Below are 18,126 nucleotides of genomic sequence, written 5' to 3'. Positions count from 1 at the left end.
CCCTGGTGGCTCAGAGGTTAAAGCGTCTGCCTCCAATGCGGGAGACCCAGGTTCGATCCCTGGGTTGGGAAGATCCCCTGGAGAAGGAAACAGTAACCCACTCCAGTATTCTTGCCTGGAGAATCCCATGGACGGAGAAGCCTGGTAGGCTACAGTCCACGGGGTCGCAAAGAGTCGGACACGACTGAGCGACGGAACAGAACAGAAACAGAAGGCAGAATTCTAACTGAGAATGATCCATTTCTTCAAAACTGACTCTCATTGTCACTTCTGTCCCAAATTCCTGGTAATTCTGTTCATAGTAGACTTGAAATGTTTCCAAATATATGTTTTAAATGTATTTGATAGAAAGGAAACCATGATAAGGCTCATGAAGATCTTTTATCTTTATTCTTAGGAGTACAAATATCCGACACAAGTCAAAGCAAGTCCTGAGGCAATTTCTGGAATAATCAACCCAAACATATAAAAAGAAAATCTTTCTAAATATTTTGTTTTACTTGATTGAATGAACAAATTAGCCAAAGTTCTCTGCTAGATTCTAAGGCTTTCATCAACTGTGTAAGACAAGTTGAACTAACCACATCTTTATTAATTCGTCGAGAATGTCTACTGGAATCTAAAGCAAAATTTTAACATGTATACTCCTATATACATGGTTTTGTATTTCTTCTTCTTTTTTTTTTTTTAAGAATCTCCATCCCTTTGGTTCCTTTTTAAAAAAATATTTTTTTATCTTTTATTTGGCTGCATCTGGTCTAAGTTGCAGCAGGCAGGATCTTCATCGCACCATACAGGATCCTTTGCTGTGGTGCACTGACACTCTAGCTGCAGCGAGCGGGCTCAGTAGTTGCAGTGAGCAAGCTCAGTAGTTTCAGCGAGCGGGCTCAGTAGTTGCAGTGAGTGGGCTCAGTAGTTGCAGTGAGCAAGCTCAGTAGTTGTGGCACTCAGGCTTAGTTGCTCTGCAGCATGGGGGACCTTAGTTCCTTGAGCAGGCATCGAACCTGTGCTCCCTGCATTACAAGGCAGACTCTTAACCACTGGACCACCAGGGAAGTTTCCTTTGTATTTTTTTTTAATGGTTAGTTTTTCCCAAAAGTTGATTTTTAAAGCTATTATTAATGAGTTGGATTCCATTAAAGTCAGGAAAGTAAAGTTATAGTAAATTCTTCTTTGGGTATAAATAAAATATTTAAACTAAGATGATGGGCATTGTAGTACACCCACTTTTCAACATTTCAATATTTTTGCAAACACTTCAACGTGAAAAATAATCACTAAACACACATAAAAACATTTATATAGGGACACACATTTTTTTCCTTTTGCCTCAAACTTGGTGGCGTGGCATCCTGCTTTTAAAATTTTGATATTTTCTTTCTCATGAAATGTTAGCTTTGGTGTTGACTTCTTAAATATTATTTTAATGAGATTCATCTTGATTATATTCTTCTATAAAGCCAGGAATCTTCCAGAAGGTTAAGCTCTGAGAAAAAGAGCTAGAGGAAGAAATGGAATCCAACTCATTCACAACTGTCAATCTATAAATGATTTTGTTACCGTAATTTTTTAATTAAATTAGTATTTTTTATAATTTTATTTATTTATTTATTTTTGGCTGTGCTGAAACAGTGTCAGACTTTATATTTTTGGGCTCCAAAATCACTGCAGATGCTGATTGCAGCCATGAAATTAAAAGACGCTTGCTCCTTGGAAGGAAAGTTATGACCAACCTTGATAATATATTAAAAAGCAGAGACATTACTTTGCCAACCAAGGTCCGTCTAGTCAAGGCTATGGTTTTTCCTGTGGTCATGTATGGATGTGAGAGTTGGACTGTGAAGAAAGCTGATCGCCGAAGAATTGATGCTTTTGAACTGTGGTGTTGGAGAAGACTCTTGAGAGTCCCTTGTACCACAAGGAGATCCAACCAGTCCATTCTAAGGGAGATCAATCCTGGGTGTTCATTGGAGGGACTAATGCTAAAGCTGAAACTGCAATACTTTGGCCACCTCATGCGACGAGTTGACTCACTGGAAAAGACTCTGATGCTGGGAAAGGTTGGGGGCGGGAGGAGAAGGGGACGACCGAGAATGAGATGGCTCGATGGCATCACTGACTCGATGGACATGAGTTTGAGTGAACTCCGGGAGTTGGTGATGGACAGGGAGGCCTGGCGTGCTGTGATTCATGGGGTCGTGGAGAGTTGGACACGACTGAGCGACTGAACTGAACTGTTTTCATTGCTGCGTGGGATTCGTCTGTAGTTGTGGCAAGCACAGGCTGCTCTCTCATAGTGCGAGGGCTTCTCATTGCGGGGGCTTCTCTTTGTGGACCACGGACTCCAGAGAGAGAGCTTCAGTAGCAGCAGCATGTGGGCGCAGTAGTTGCAGCTCCTGGGCTCCAGAGAACAGGCTCAACAATTGAGGAAAACCGATTTAGTTGCTCCATGGCATGTGGAATCTTCCTGGATGGGGGAATCAAACCCATGTCTCCTGTACTGGCAGGCAGATTCTCCCTGCTGCGCCACCAGGAAAGCCCCAAGCTTTGCTTTCAGTGGGAAGACGTTCAATATTCTGTTCACAGGGATGGAAACTGCATGAATGCTGAACTATAAAATGTCTGTCACATGGTAGTAAATATTTGGTGAATGAAGAAACACACTCCCATGAAGGCAATATGTCCTCCATTTGGACAAAGAGTATGAAAATTCTTCCAAAGGTCACAGATTAAAGAAAAGATCAAATTACTGGCTCATATAAGTTTTAAAATGTAACTTGGAGTAATTCCCTGGTGGTCCAGTGGTTAGAACTCACCATTCTCACTGCCAGGGCCCCAAGTTTGATCCATAGTCAGGGAACCAAGATCCCACATGCTACATGGCATGATCTAAAAAAAAGGAAGTCTCATACTCAAACTGATTTGGGAACCAAGGACCCAGCAGAAGAACATCAGACTGCAAGCTTCATACGGAAATCTTTTATCACTGCATTTTCTGTTAGGTACTTCATAAATATTTGTTGAACCAATAACATGAAATAAGTCAAGATTGCAAATGGCCTTCAAGTTGTTCCAGAAATCAAAATGAGAAATTGAGAGACAGCAAATTCTCACGGGGCTGTAAGAATAGACAAAATCAGGCCAAATATGAAGAAATATTAGAGAAAATTTATTCCAATTATTTTAGAATAATGGGTTCTAATCTAAACTGTTCAATAAAAAGTCATCAGCTTACACTGTTCTGTTAAGACCCCACACTGCATGTTTCATTACAAAAGGCCATAAAAACAGTGGGTTTTAACCAGAAAGCACACTGAAAACAAGATAAAATTTATGATCTTGCCTTTATTCAAAATCACTCAGGGTCCACAACTAGATATGCTGTGCAGTTTGGGTTCCCCACTCCATCAGGAAAACATATCAGGGTTGGGAGAGGTCCTGAGAAATGAGATCAAAGTTATGAACTAGATGGAAGGGAATCAGCAATTCTGACACTTCTATACACATACACTAGAATTGCACTATTAAATACATGGATGACAATGGTGAGAGCCAGCTTGCTCATGGTTGGAGTGGGACTTGTAAATAAGCAAGGGGAGGAAGCTAGAATAACCCATGTGGTAATGGAATACTTAGAGATAAACATATAGCCTTGGATGTGAACATTAAAAAAGAAAAGTTAAAAAGCATCCATCTCAAGAAACATTAAAGAACAATAAAATAATGGAAAGAAAGTAAGAGAATTATAAAGCAGAAGCTCTACATAGACAGGCTCAACAAAGGCAAAAGATAATGGAACCATCAAGAAAGTGAAAGGACAACACAAAAACCAGGAGATGCTTGCAAATTACATATGTAATAAGGATCAGATATCGCGAAATTATTTTTTAAAAACTCTTAAAAGTCAACCACAAAGGAATTAGGAATGGTAAAGGAGTCCATATACCCAACTGATGCAGAGTTCCAGACAACAGCAAGGAGAGATAAGAAAGCCTTCTTAAGTGAACAATGCCAAGTAACAGAGGAAAACAATACAATGGGACAGACTATCCAATTAAAATAAATTAATTAATTAAAAAAAAAGAATGGGACAGACTAGCAATCTCTTCAAGAAAATTGGAGATATCAAGGGAACATTTCATGAAAGGATAGACAATACAGGACAGAAATGGTAAGGACTTAACAGAAGCAGAGAGATTAAGGAAAGGTGGCAAGAATACACAGAAGAACTATACAAAAAAGGTCTTAATGACCCAGATAACCATGACAGTATGGTCACTCACCCAGAGCCAGATATCCTGGAATGTGAAGTCAAGTGGGTCTTAGAAAGCATTACTACTAACAAAGCTAATGGAGGTGATAGAATTCCAGCTAACCTATTTAAAATCCTAAAAGATGATTCTGTTAAAGTGCTGCACTCAATATGCCAGCAGATTTGGAAAACTCAGCAGTGGTCACAGGACTAGAAATGATCAGTTTTCATTTCAATCCCAAAGAAAGGCAATGCCAAAGGATGTTCAAGTGAAAGTCACTCAGTCAGGACTATACAGTCCATGGAATTCTCCAGGCCAGAATACTAGAGTGGGTAGCCTTTCCTTCTCCAGGGGATATTCCCAACCCAGGGATCAAACCCAGGTCTCCCGCATTGCAGGCAGATTCTCTACCAGCTGAGCCACAAGGGAAGCCCAAGAATGTTCAAACTACCGTACAAGTGTGCTCATTTCACGTGCTACCAAGGTAATGCTTAAAATCCTTCAAGCTAGGCTTCAACAGTACGTGAACTGAGAACTTCCAGATGAACAAGCTAGGTTTTGAAGAGGCAGAGGAACCAGAGATCAAATTGGCAACATTTGTTGAAGCATAGAGAAAGCAAGAGAATTCCAGAAAAACATCTCCTTCTGCTTCATTGACTATGCTAAAACCTTGACTATGTGGATCACAACAAACTGGAAAATTCTCAAAGAGATGGGAATACCAGACCACCTTACTGTCTCCTGAGAAACCTGTATGCAGGTCAAGATGCAACAGCTAGAACTAGACATGGAACAGCTGACTGGTTCAAAATGGGGAAAGCAGTACAACAAGGCTGTATATTGTCAACCTGATTTTTTAACTTATATGCAGACTACATCATGCAAAATGCTGGACTGGATGAATCACAAGTTGGAATCAAGATTGCCAGGAGAAATATGAACTAACATCATATATGCAGATGATGGCAGAAAGCATAGGAACTCTAATGGCAGAAAGCAAAGAGAAACTAAAGAGCCTCTTGATGAAGGTGAAAGAGGAGAGTGAAAAGGCTGGCTTAAAACTCAGTATTAAAAAACTAAGACCATGGCATCCAGTCCTATCACTTCATGGCAACTAGATGGAGAAAAATTGGAAGCAGTGACAGATTTTACTTTCTTGGATTTCAAAATCACTGTGGATGGTGATTGTAGCCATGAAATTAAAAAACACTTGCTCCTTGGAAGGAAAACTATGACAAAGCTAGACAGCATATTAAAAAGCAGACATATCACTTTGCAAACAAAGGTCCATATAGTCAAAGCTATGGTTTTTCCAGTAGTCATGTATGGATGAGAGAACTCAACCATAAAGAAGGCTGAGCCTCGAAGAATTGGTGTCCTGAAATTGTGGAAATGGAGAAGATGCTTGATAGTCTCTTGGACTACAAGGGGGTCAAACCAGTCAATCTGAAAGGAAATCAACCCTGAATATTCATTGGAATGGCTGATGCTGAAGCTGAAGTTCCAATGCTTTGGCCACCTGATGCAAAGAGACAACTCATGGAAAAGATCCTGATGCTGGGAAAGACTAAAGGCAAAAGGAGAAGATGGTGGCAGAGGATGATATAGTTAGATAGCATCACTGACTCAGTGGATCTGAATTTGAACAAACCCCAGGAGATAGTAGAAGGATGGGAAAGCCTGGCATGCTGAAGTCCATGGTGTTGCAAAGAGTCAGACATGACTTAGCAACTCAACAACAACAACAACAAAGGATTTGAACAGACTTTTCTGCAAAGAAGATATTTGAATGGTCAGTAGCATTCATGAATAGAAGCTCCACACCATTAGTCAACATGTGCTCAGTCACTCAGTCGTGTCTGACTTAGCGACACCATAGACTGTAGCCCACCAGGCTCCTCTGTCCATGGGGATTCTCCAGGCAAGAATACTGCAGTGGGTTGCCATGCCCTACTCCAGGGGATCTTCCCAACCCAGGGATCCAACCCAGGTCTCCTGCATTGCAGGCAGATTCTTTACCGTCTGAGCCAACAGAGAAGGCCATTAGTCAAGAGGTAGATGCAAATCAAAACTATGCCGAGTTAACATTGCACATCCATTAGGATGCCTATTATAACAAATATAGGTAGTAATAAGTGTTGATGAAGATACAGAAAAACAGGAGCCAACATCTTTTGCTGGGTGAGACTTTTGAAAACAGTTTTGCAGATTGTCAACATGTTAAACATATAGTGTCTGTAGGATTCAACAGTTCAACTTCCCTAGGTCTCTACCCCAAAGAATAGAAAACATGTCCATACAAGAACCTGTACATGAAAGTTCAGTTAGCTACTCTTCAAAATAACCAAAAAATGAAACAACTCAAATTCCATCAACTGATTAGTGAATAAATAAAATATGCATGTCTACACAGTGGATACCCTTGAACAATGTGAGGGTTAGAGGTGCTGATACTCTGAATAGTTAAAAGTGTGCACATAACTTTACAGTCCACCTTCCATACCCACAGGTCCACAGCCACAGATTCAACCAACCACCGAGCATTAGTACTGTATGTACTATTTTAAAAATCTGCATATAAGTAGACTAGAGCAGTTCAAACCTATGTTGTTCAAGGATCACCTGTACCACTAGGTAATAAAAAAGAAGTGAAGTAGTGATACTTGCTACACCAGAAATAAACCTCAAAAAATCTTGATAAGTAAAAGAAGCCAGACACAAAAACCAAATATCATATAATTCCATTTACATTAAATGTCCAGAATGTGCATATCTATAGCGATACAAAGTAGACTGATAGTTATCAAGGGTGGGTACATATGAGGATGGGAAATGGGAAGAGGCTGATAACTGGGCATTCCTTTGGAGGAGCGATGGAGAGTTGAAAATTAGATTGTGGAAAACAGCTGCACAACTCTACCAATATACTAAAGATCACCAACGAGTATAATTATATCAGGTCAATTGCATGGTACTGAAGTGAAGTGTTAGTTGCCCAGTCATGTCTGACTCTTTGCAACCCCACGGATGGTAGCCCAGCAGGCTCCTTTGTCCATGGAATTCTCTAGACAAGAATATTGGAGTGGGTAGCCATTTCTCTCTCCAGGGGATCTTCCAGAGCGAGGGATTGGACCTGGGTCTCCTGCATTGCAGGCAGATTCTTTACCATCTGAGCCAACAGGGAGGGACCATGTACTCAAATCATATATCAATAAAGCTATTGATATAGCTTTAGACATGTGCACGCATGTGTATAGACAGTTTCATAAAATTTTATTCCACACATACATTTGCGTAGCTACCACTAAAATCAAGACATCTGACTCTTCCATCAATACCAAGGAAATTGCTGGATATAATTCCCAAGGACTGACCTTTACAGTCATACCCCACTATCGTCTCGGCTCTGGCAACCTCTGATTTGTTCTCTAACTTGTAAAGTGATCATTTCACAAATGATATATAAATGGGACCCTACAGCATTAAAGTGACTTTTAAACGCTACAGCTCCCTCCCATGAAAACTGACAGCTCAGCCTTGAATATTCTCCAGCTAGTTCTCTGCCCCCCTGTTTACAGCCAGACATCCTTTCTGTGGTGGTACTTTCTACACACCTCACAGCTGATTAGTTTTCATCCGGCATTTCTGACCTTTCTTATATTTCCATTGTAGACTCACCTTTCCTTTGTCTACCTGGTCATGAAACATTGTAGCCCCTAAAAGCTCAATTCTGTTCTTTCTTTCATATATTTTTGGCTGTGCTGGGCCTTCATTGCAGTGAGCGGGGGCTACTCTCTAGTTGCGGTGTGTGCGCTTCTCACTGCGGTGACTTCTCTTGTTGCAGAGCACGAGCTCTAGGCTCATGGGCTTCAATAGCTGTGGCACTCAGGCTTAGTTGCTCCAAGGCATGTGGCATCTTCCTGGACCAGGAATCAAACCACTGGACTTTAACCACTGGAATGCCAGTGAAATCCAAGGCTCAGGTCTGCACCCTCCTCATTTAACATTTTCCCCCTAAGGGATCATTCACACCCATGACTCCAGAACACAATGACTCTCATATGAGCAGACCTGATCCAGGAAGCCACATCTGTAGAACTAACTGCCTTTTACACATATACGTTAGGATGTCCTAAAGACACCTGAAACTGAGTGTGTCCAAAATCCAATTCAACACATCCCCAAACCTTCAAAGGTCCACCATGACACCCCCATTACCTCTGACACCACCCTTTCTCTCACTACCCCATATTCAGTTCAAGTCTCTCACTTTTACCTTTCAAGTCTATCTCATACCCATCCCGTTCTACAACCCTGATCCAAGCTACCATCATCTCCCTCTGGACTACTGTCATGGCCACTTAAAGGGGCACCCTACATTCACTCTCTATTCTGTCCACTATGGTCAGAATGACATATTCAAAATGAAAATTTCAAAAAAACCTCATCCTGGGAATCCTTCTCCCACCTCTTAAAAATGCATCATATCCTCCCATTGTTCCTAGGAGAAAGAACAAAATTCCTAAAACGGCTGCAGAGGTGATGCACAGGGACCCCAATCACTTCCTCAAGTTTCTTTTGAACTATGTTTTTTCTTCTAATATCATTTTCTCAAAGTATTGGCCAATACCTAGACTATACTTCCTGAGGCCTTCTTCACAGAATTAACTCTCCTTATCCTTTTGATCCCAGTTCAATCATCATCTCCACTGGGAAGTCTTCCCCAAAGAAGGTCAAACCCTACTGTTAAACACACAGCACTATGTATCTTTCTTTCATGTGACTTATCAAATTATAATTTCATGTTTAATTCTGAGATTAATTAATACGTGTATCCCCTAAAAATAGGTGGCAGTCACAGGAAGGAAGGAACCCAGCCTGTGTGAGTTTGCCTTGTACCTCTAGAGTCTACCACACATGAGGATTACAATGAGCATTATTTGTCAAAAGAATAAATGAACATTCCAATTACTGGCTCACAGTGATTCCTAGAAAACATTAGTTTTTTTAATAACCTAGAACTTACACATGCTATTATGCCTAAAATATCTTTAGAATAGGTTCATATATTCTTAAGAACTAGCATGTACCCAAACATAACATTGGCATTTTAAAAATTAACTATCCTACAGACAGTGTGCCCATTATGACTAGGTGGCAATAAAGTTCATCTGGGTTGCAGTTGATATTTCCCCATAGAATCAAGTTGTAAATGGCAATTAAGTTCTCCAGCTCACGAAATCCTATCTATGCCCTGAATAGTCAGCATTTTATTCTTAGGAGCTATAAAACAGACTGCCCTTTTGAGCCATGATATCAGGGTACATTTTAGTTCAGAGCACCCCTCAACTCCAAATCTTGAGTCCTCCATACTCTTTCAGCTCTGAATCCTTAGTATTTCTTGGTGCTAAAGCTTTCTGAGGTCTGGGCAAAGAAGTAGGTAAGGTACTAGCAGAAGGAAAATTCCAAAGAGAAGATCGACTGGCAGCCAGAGGAAAAATAAGGGCAATCTACAGAAAAGGAGGTGTCACCAGAGACGGGGCTGGGTGAAATGCACAGGGCTTGGAGAGAGGGCACCCTGGCAGATAACCATCCAGGGCAAGCAGGGTGTGGGCAAGGCAAGCTCGATACCTAAATAACTGGGCAATCTGTGAATTAGATGTTCCTGGGATGGCACAGACAATATCCACAAAAATGGTCTTAACATCACGAACTCCACCCCACCCTCACCCCCAACCAAGAGCTCTCAGTTCTTGTACCTTTCCATCAGACGAAGACAAATTATCAAAATTATCAATCCTAAATTCAGTAGGAAAACAATTTTAAATTTTACCTTTGTTCCAGTCCAGGTAGAAAGGGGCCAAACAGCTCCTTAGAGAAAGAAGAAACAGTGAGATTGAAATCTTCTTTTGAAAGATGTTTAGAATTTCTAGAGTGGCTGTAGTTTGGAAATCTCAATTTGATTAGGAATAGACTTGATTTCTTCGGAGCCAGAAAACCTTTTCAAAAGCAATTATGAGAGCACAGCAGGGCAGTCAAACTTCTGAAAGTACGAGCACTCAGCAGATGTGAAATTCAATTGCCATGTTAATATATCTGCCATTATCTCTGTTACTGTTTTGGTCCCACCCATACAGCTTAGTTTCGATAAACTTCTCATTTCTTGCCAACAAACACCAGGATGTGAAGTGCAAGTATGTGTTCAGCAGAGCGTGGGGGCGGGCAGATATGTTTTATAGACCTATCAGTGGTGTGAAGGAAGGAAACGCATTGAAGAAGAATTAATATCCCTACCCAAACTTCCTTAACTCTTTTGAAAGTGAGTCAGCCCATCCCATATGCACAATGTTTTCTTTTGCTTCAATATTTATTTGGCTGCACCAACTTTTAATATTTTTAATATTTATCTTGCTGCACCAATATTTGTTTGGCTGCACCTCCTAGCGGCATGCAGGATCTTCACTTGTGGCATGTGAATTCTTAGTTGCAACATGTGGGAACTAGTTTCCTGACCAGGCATTGAACCTGGGGCTCCTGAATTGGGAGTGTGGAGTTTTAGCCACTGGACCACCAGGGAAGTCCCTGCAATGTATTTTTAATGCAATAAGAATAATTGCTTCATTAGAAATGGAAAGGTTCTGTGTAGAATATTTCCCATTAGTGAGCAGACAGCAGAAGGTTGGTATAGAGTACAGAGGGTGTAGACTGTAGAGTGAAGTCCCTACACTCCTCTGTATGGAGTGCTTACAATGATGTATAATGATGTCTTCCCTTCTAGCAGCCAAGAGTGTAGTGAGCAAGGAGCCTTCTTTTGTAGATAACCCTGTGGTTTCAGGGGCTTCCCTGGTGGCTCAGACAGCAAAGAATCCACCTGCAACGTGGAAGACCTGGGTTTGATCCCTGGGTTGGGAAGATCTGTTGGAGAAAGGAATGGCAATCCACTCCAGTATTCTTGCCTGGAGAATTCCATGGACAGAGGAGCCTGGCAGGCTACAGTCCATGAGGTCTCAGAGTCAGAGAGGACTGAGTGATTTTCATTTTCTCTTTTTGTGGTTTCAGAGGGCTTCCCAGGTGGCGCTAGTGGTAAAGAGCCCACCTGCCAATGCAGGAGACATAAGAGATGTGGGTTAGATCCCTGGGTCAGGAAGATCCTCTGGAGAAGGGAATGGCAACCCATTCCAGTATTCTTGTTTGGAGAATCTCATGGACAGAGAAGCCTGACAGGCTACAGTCCACAGGGTCGCAAAGTCAGACACAACTGAAGCCACTTAACATAACAACCCTTCCCTTGGAGAAGGAACAAGATGGCGGAGGAATAGGATGGCAAGACCACTCTCTCCCCCACAAATTCATCAAAAGAACATTTGAACGTGGAGTAAAGTCCACAAAACAACTTCTGAATGCTGGCAGAGGACATCAGGCACCCAGAAAAGCAGCCCATCGTCTTCGAAAGGAGGTAGGAAAAAACATACAAGATGAAAAGAGAGACAAAAGAAGTAAGGACAGAGCTCTGTCCCGGGAAGGGAGGCTTTAAAAAGAGAGAAATTTCCAAACACCAGGAAACACTCTCACTGGCTAGTCTGTGGCGAGCCTTGGAACCTCAGAGGGCCACATAATTTGGAGGAAAAAAGAAAGAAATAATTAAAACCCACAGATTACCCGCCAAATGGTAACTCCCAGCGGAGAAGCAGCGCAGACACCTGCATACACCATTAGCAAGCGGGGGATGGGCAGGGAGGAGCCGGCTGAACTGCTTAGAGGACTGGACTTGAATGCCGTGAGGGCAATCTGAGAGAACTAACAGGGGATAGCAAAGCAGACTGGGATAGCTTCCCCACAAAAAGGCGGAAAACTCTAACCTAAGACTCCGCCAGCCCCGCTCACAGAACAAAGGACTGAGCAGAGCGAGGCGGCTGCGGTTGGCCCATCCCCCCTTCCCACCGAGACAGGCAGGGAGGTCAGCCTGAGCCGGAGGGGGCAACCGCGGCCCCAGAGAGGCATCCGATACAAACTGCAGGCAGGCTTGTTGCTAATCAAGACTTCTTGGGCTCGGGCCAGTCGATATACACCTGAGAAGGTGCGTGGGTTGTACACCCAGAAAACCGAGTGGCAGGGACTGGGGAGGCAATAAGCCGCAGTGACCACGCTCGCCAAACACCTGGTCACCTGAGCTGCTCGGACCGGGGAAGGCACAAAACGCAGGCCCAACCAAGTCTGCGCCTTTGTGGAGTACCCGAGAAACTGAACTTGAGCCGCTCAGACCTGGGAAGTGCATACAACCCAGTGCCGGCCTCGGACAGTTCCCGGCAGAGCAACCTAGAGCCTGTGCAGTATAGACTGGGACAACACACGCGCTGTGAGTGGGGGCAAATCCAGTGTGGCCGAGACACTGCGAGCACTCCCCACAGACGCCAGAGATATTTATCTGCAGCGTTCCTCCCTTCCCAGAACAGGACTGAACAACTGAGCCTTAAAAAGTGTCCACCCGTGCCCTAGTATCAGGGTGGAAATTAGACACTGAAGAGACCAGCAAACAGAAGCTAAAACAGAGGGAACCCACCTTGGAAATGACAGATAGAGAAGTCTAGAGACTACTCCAAGAATAAGACCAAAAACCAGAGGCAAGAGGCTTAAGCCCGAATCCTGAGAACACCAGAGAACTCCTGACTCCAGGGAACATTAATCGATAGGAGCTCATCAAACGCCTCCATACCTACACTAAAACCAAGCACTACCCAAGGGTCAACAAGTTCCAGAGCAAGACATACCACACAAATTCTCCAGTAACACAGGAAAATAGACCTGAGTTTCAATATACAGGCTGTCCAAAGTCACTCCAAACCCACTGACATCTCATAACTCATTACTGGACACTTCATTGCACTCCAGAGAGAATAAATCCAGCTCCACCCACCAGAACACCGACACAAGCTTCCCTATCCAGGGAACCTTGACAAGTCACCCGTCCAACCCTACACACAGCGAGGAAACTACATAATAAAGAGAACTCCACAACAGAAGAGGGAAAGGCCACCCCAAGCAAAGCAATATAAGCAAGATGAAGATGCAGAAAAATACCCAGCAAGTAAAGGAACAAGATAAATGCCCACCAACACAAACAAAAGAGGAAGATATAGGGAATCTACCTGATAAAGAATTTCGAATTTTGATGGTGAAAATGATTCAAAATCTTGAAAGCAAAATGGAGTTACGGATAAATAACCTGGAGAAAAGGATTGAGAAGGTGGAAGAAAGGTTTAATAAGGACTTAGAGGAAATAAAAAAGAGTCAATATACAATGAATAATGCAATAGAAGAGATCAGAAACACTATGGAGGGAACAAACAGTAGAATAACAGAGGCAGAAGACAGGATAAGTGAGCTAGAAGATAGAATTGTAGAAATAAATGAAACAGAGAGGAAAAAAGAAAAAAGAATTAAAAGAAATGAGGACAATATTAGAGACCTCTGGGACAATGTTAAATGCTCCAACATTCAAATCATAGGAGTCCCAGAAGAGGAAGACAAAAAGAAAGACCATGAGAGAATACTTGAGGAGATAATAGTTGAAAACTTCCCTAAAATGGGGAAGGAAATAATCACCCAAGTCCAAGAAACCCAGAGAGTCCCTAACAGGATAAACCCAAGGCAAAATACTCCAAGACACATATTAATCAAATTAACAAAGATCAAACACAAAGAACAAATACTAAAAGCAGCAAGGGAAAAGCAGCAAATAACACACAGGGGATTCCCATAAGGATAACAGCTGATCTTTCAACAGAAACTCTTCAGGCCAGGAGGGAATGGCAAGACATACTTAAAGTGATGAAAGAAAATAACCTACAGCCCAGATTACTGTACCCAGCAGGGATCTCATTCAAATATGAAGGAGAAATCAAAAGCTTTACAGACAAGCAAAAGCTGAGAGAATTCAGCATCACCAACCAGCTCTTCAACAAATGCTAAAGGATCTTTTCTAGACAAGAAACACAGAAAGGGTGTATAAACTCGAACCCAAAGCAATAAAGAAAACGGCAACGGTATCATCAGTTCAGTTCAGTTCAGTTCAATTCAGTCGCTCAGTCGTGTCTGACTCTCCGCGACCCCATGAATCACAGCACGCCAGGTCTCCCTGTCCATCACCAACTCCCAGAGTTCACTCAAACTCATGTCCACAGAGTCGGTGATGCCATCCAGCCATCTCATTCTCTGTCTTCCCCTTCTCCCGCCCCCAACCTTTTCCAGCATCAGAGTCTTTTCCAGTGAGTCAACTCGTCGCATGAGGTATCATACTTATCAATAATTACCTTAAACGTAAATGGGTTGAATGCCCCAACCAAAAGACAAAGGCTGGCTGAATGGATACAAAAACAAAAACCCCATATATGTTGTCTACAAGAGACCCACCTCAAAACGAGGGACACATACAGACTGAAAGTGAAGGGCTGGAAAAAGATATTCCATGCAAATAGAGACCAAAAGAAAGCAGGGGTAGCAATACTCAGATCAGATAAAATAGACTTTATAACAAAGGCTGTGAAAAGAGACAAAGAAGGAAACTACATAATGATCAAAGGATCAATCCAAGAAGAAGATATAACAATTCTAAATATTTATGCACCCAACATAGGAGCACCGCAATATGTAAGACAATTACTAACAAGTATGAAAGGGGAAATTAACAACAATGCAATAATAGTGGGAGATTTTAATACCGCACTTACATCTATGGATAGATCAACTAAACAGAAAATTAACAAGGAAACACAAACTTTAAATGATACAATAGACCAGTTAGACCTAATAGATATCTATAGGACATTTCACCCCAAAACAATGAATTTCACCTTTTTCTCAAGCGCACACGGAACCTTTTCCAGGATAGATCACATCCTGGGCCATAAATCTAGCCTCGGTAAATTCAAAAAAATTGAAATCATTCCAAGCATCTTTTCTGACCACAATGCAGTAAGATTAGATCTCCATTACAGGAGAAAAACCATTAAAAAATGCCAACATATGGAGGCTGAACAACACGCTGCTAAATAATGAACAAATCATAGAAGAAATCAAAAGAGAAATCAAAATATGCATAGAAATGAATGAAAATGAAAACACAACAACCCAAAACCTCTGGGACACTGTAAAAGCAGTGCTAAGGGGGAAGTTCATAGCAATACAGGCACACCTCAAGAAACAAGAAAAAAGTCAACTAAATAACCTAACCCTACATCTAAAGCAACTAGAAAAGGAAGAAATGAAGAACCCCAGGGTTAGTAGAAGGAAAGAAACAGTAAAAATTAGGGCAGAGATAAATGCAAAAGAAACAAAAGAGACCATAGCAAAAATCAACAAAGCCAAAAGCTGATTCTTTGAGAAGGTAAATAAAATTGACAAACCACTAGCCAGACTTATCAAGAAACAAAGGGAGAAGAACCAAATCAATAAAATTAGAAATGAAAATGGAGAGATCACAACCAACAACACAGAAATACAAAGGATTATTAGGGAATACTATTAGCAATTATATGGCAATAAAATGAATAACCTGGAAGAAATGGACAAATTCCTAGAAAAGTATAACTTTCCAAAACTGAACCAGGAAGAAATAGAAAATCTGAACAGACCCATCACAAGCACAGAACTAGAGGCCGTAATCAGAAATCTTCCAGCAAACAAAAGCCCAGGTCCAGACGGCTTCACAGCTGAATTCTACCAAAAATTTAGAGAAGAGCTAACACCTATTCTACTCAAACTCTTCCAGAAAATTGCTGAGGAAGGGACACTTCCAAACTCATTCTATGAGGCCACCATCACACTAATCCCAAAACCTGGTAAAGATCCCACAAAAAAAGAAAACTACAGGCCAATATCACTGATGAACATAGATGCAAAAATTCTTAACAAAATTCTAGCAATCAGAATCCAACAACACATTAAGAAGATCATACATCATGACCAAGTGGGCTTTATCCCAGGAATGCAAGGATTCTTCAATATCCGCAAGTCATTCAATGTAATACACCACATTAACAAACTGAAAAGTAAAAATCATATGATTATCTCAATAGATGCAGAGAAAGCCTTCAACAAAATTCAACATCCATTTATGATAAAAACCCTCCAGAAAGTGGGAATATAAGGGACATATCTCAACATAATAAAAGCTATATATGACAAACCCACAGCAAACATTATCCTCAATGGTGAAAAAGTGAAAGCATTTCCCCTAAAGTCAGGAACAAGACAAGGATGCCCACTCTCACCACTACTATTCAACATAGTTCTGGAAGTTTTGGCTACAGCAATCCGAGCAGAAAAAGACATAAAAGGAATACAAATTGGAAAAGAAGAAGTAAAACTTTCACTGTTCGCTGATGACATGATCCTCTACACAGAAAACCCTAAAGACTCTACCAGAAAACTACTAGAGCTAATCAATGAATACAGTAAAGTCGCAGGATATAAAATCAATACACAGAAATCTCTTGCATTCCTATACACTAATAATGAGAAAATAGAAAGAGAAATTAAGGAAACTATTCCATTCACTGTTGCAACGAAAAGAATACTTAGGAATATATCTACCTAAGGAAACAAAAGACTTGTACATAGAAAACTATAAAACACTAGTGAAAGTAATCAAAGAGGACACTAATAGATGGAGAAATATACCGTGTTCGTGGATTGGAAGAATAAATATTGTCAAAATGAGTATACTACCTAAAATAATTTATACATTCAATGCAATCCCTATCAAGCTACCAATGATATTTTTCACAGAACTAGAACAAATAATCTCACAATTTGTATGGAAATACAAAAAACCTCGAATAGCCAAAGCAATCTTGAGGAATAAAAATGGAACTGGGGGAATTAAACTGCCGGACTTCAGGCTCTACTACAAAGCCACAATCATCAAGACAGTATGGTACTGGCGTGAAGACAGAAATATAGATCAATGGAACAAAATAGAAAGCCCAGAGATAAATCTACGCACCTATGGACACCTTATCTTTGACAAAGGAGGCAAGAATATAAAATGGAGAAAAGACATTCTCTTTAACAAGTGGTGCTGGGAAAACTGGTCAGCCACTTGTAAAAGAATGAAACTAGAATACTTCCTAACACCATACACCAAAATAAACTCAAAATGGATTAGAGAGCTAAATGTAAGACCAGAAACTATAAAACTCCTAGAGGAGAACGTAGGCAAAACACTCTCCGACATAAATCACAGCAGTATCCTCCAAGACCCACCTCCCAGAATATTGGAAATGAAAGCAAAAATAAACAAATGGGACCTAATTAAAATCAAAAGCTTCTGCACAGCAAAGGAAACTATAAGCAAGGTGAAAAGACAGCCTTCAGAATGGGAGAAAATAATAGCAAATGAAGCAACTGATAAAGGATTAATCTCCAAAATATACAAGCAGCTCCTGCAGCTCAATTCCAGAAAAATAAATGACCCAATCAAAAAATGGGCCAAAGAACTAAACAGACATTTCTCCAAAGAAGACATAAAGATGGCTAACAAACACATGAAAAAATGCTCAACATCCCTCATAATCAGAGAAATGCAAATCAAAACCACAATGAGATACCATTTCACACCAGTCAGAATGGCTGCTATCCAAAAGTCTACATGCAATAAATGCTGGAGAGGGTGTGGAGAGAAGGGAACCCTCTTACACTGTTGGTGGGAATGCAAACTAGTACAGCCACTATGGAGAACAGTGTGGAGATTCCTCAAAAAACTGGACATAGAACTGCCATATGATCCAGCAATCACACTCCTGGGCATACACACCGAGGAAACCAGAATTGAAAGAGACACATGTACTCCAATGTTCATTGCAGCACTGTTTAT

The 18,126-nt window shown here is 41.1% G+C and overlaps 1 protein-coding gene across 3 annotated transcripts in view; it reads right to left on the bottom strand.

Annotated features, from left to right (window-relative positions):
* Window positions 1-10,436, bottom strand: part of LOC129543526 (cytidine monophosphate-N-acetylneuraminic acid hydroxylase) — a 62,593-nt gene extending 52,157 nt beyond the window's left edge. For 2 of the 3 annotated variants that reach the window (XR_016036104.1, XM_055406686.2), the window contains exon 1: window positions 10,087-10,436. The gene's annotated coding sequence lies outside the window, so the exon portion shown is untranslated. The remainder of the gene's footprint in view (window positions 1-10,086) is intronic. The other variant, XM_055406685.2, reaches the window with a different exon arrangement.
* Window positions 10,437-18,126: the final 7,690 nt, after the last annotated feature.

The sequence above is a fragment of the Moschus berezovskii genome, chromosome 23 (assembly GCF_049115385.1).
Source record: "Moschus berezovskii isolate FMDL1 chromosome 23, NW_MosBer_1.0, whole genome shotgun sequence".
Lineage (NCBI taxonomy): Eukaryota > Metazoa > Chordata > Mammalia > Artiodactyla > Moschidae > Moschus > Moschus berezovskii.
Note: the sequence above shows the minus strand (reverse complement) of the source record. Positions and strands in the feature narration are given on the sequence as shown.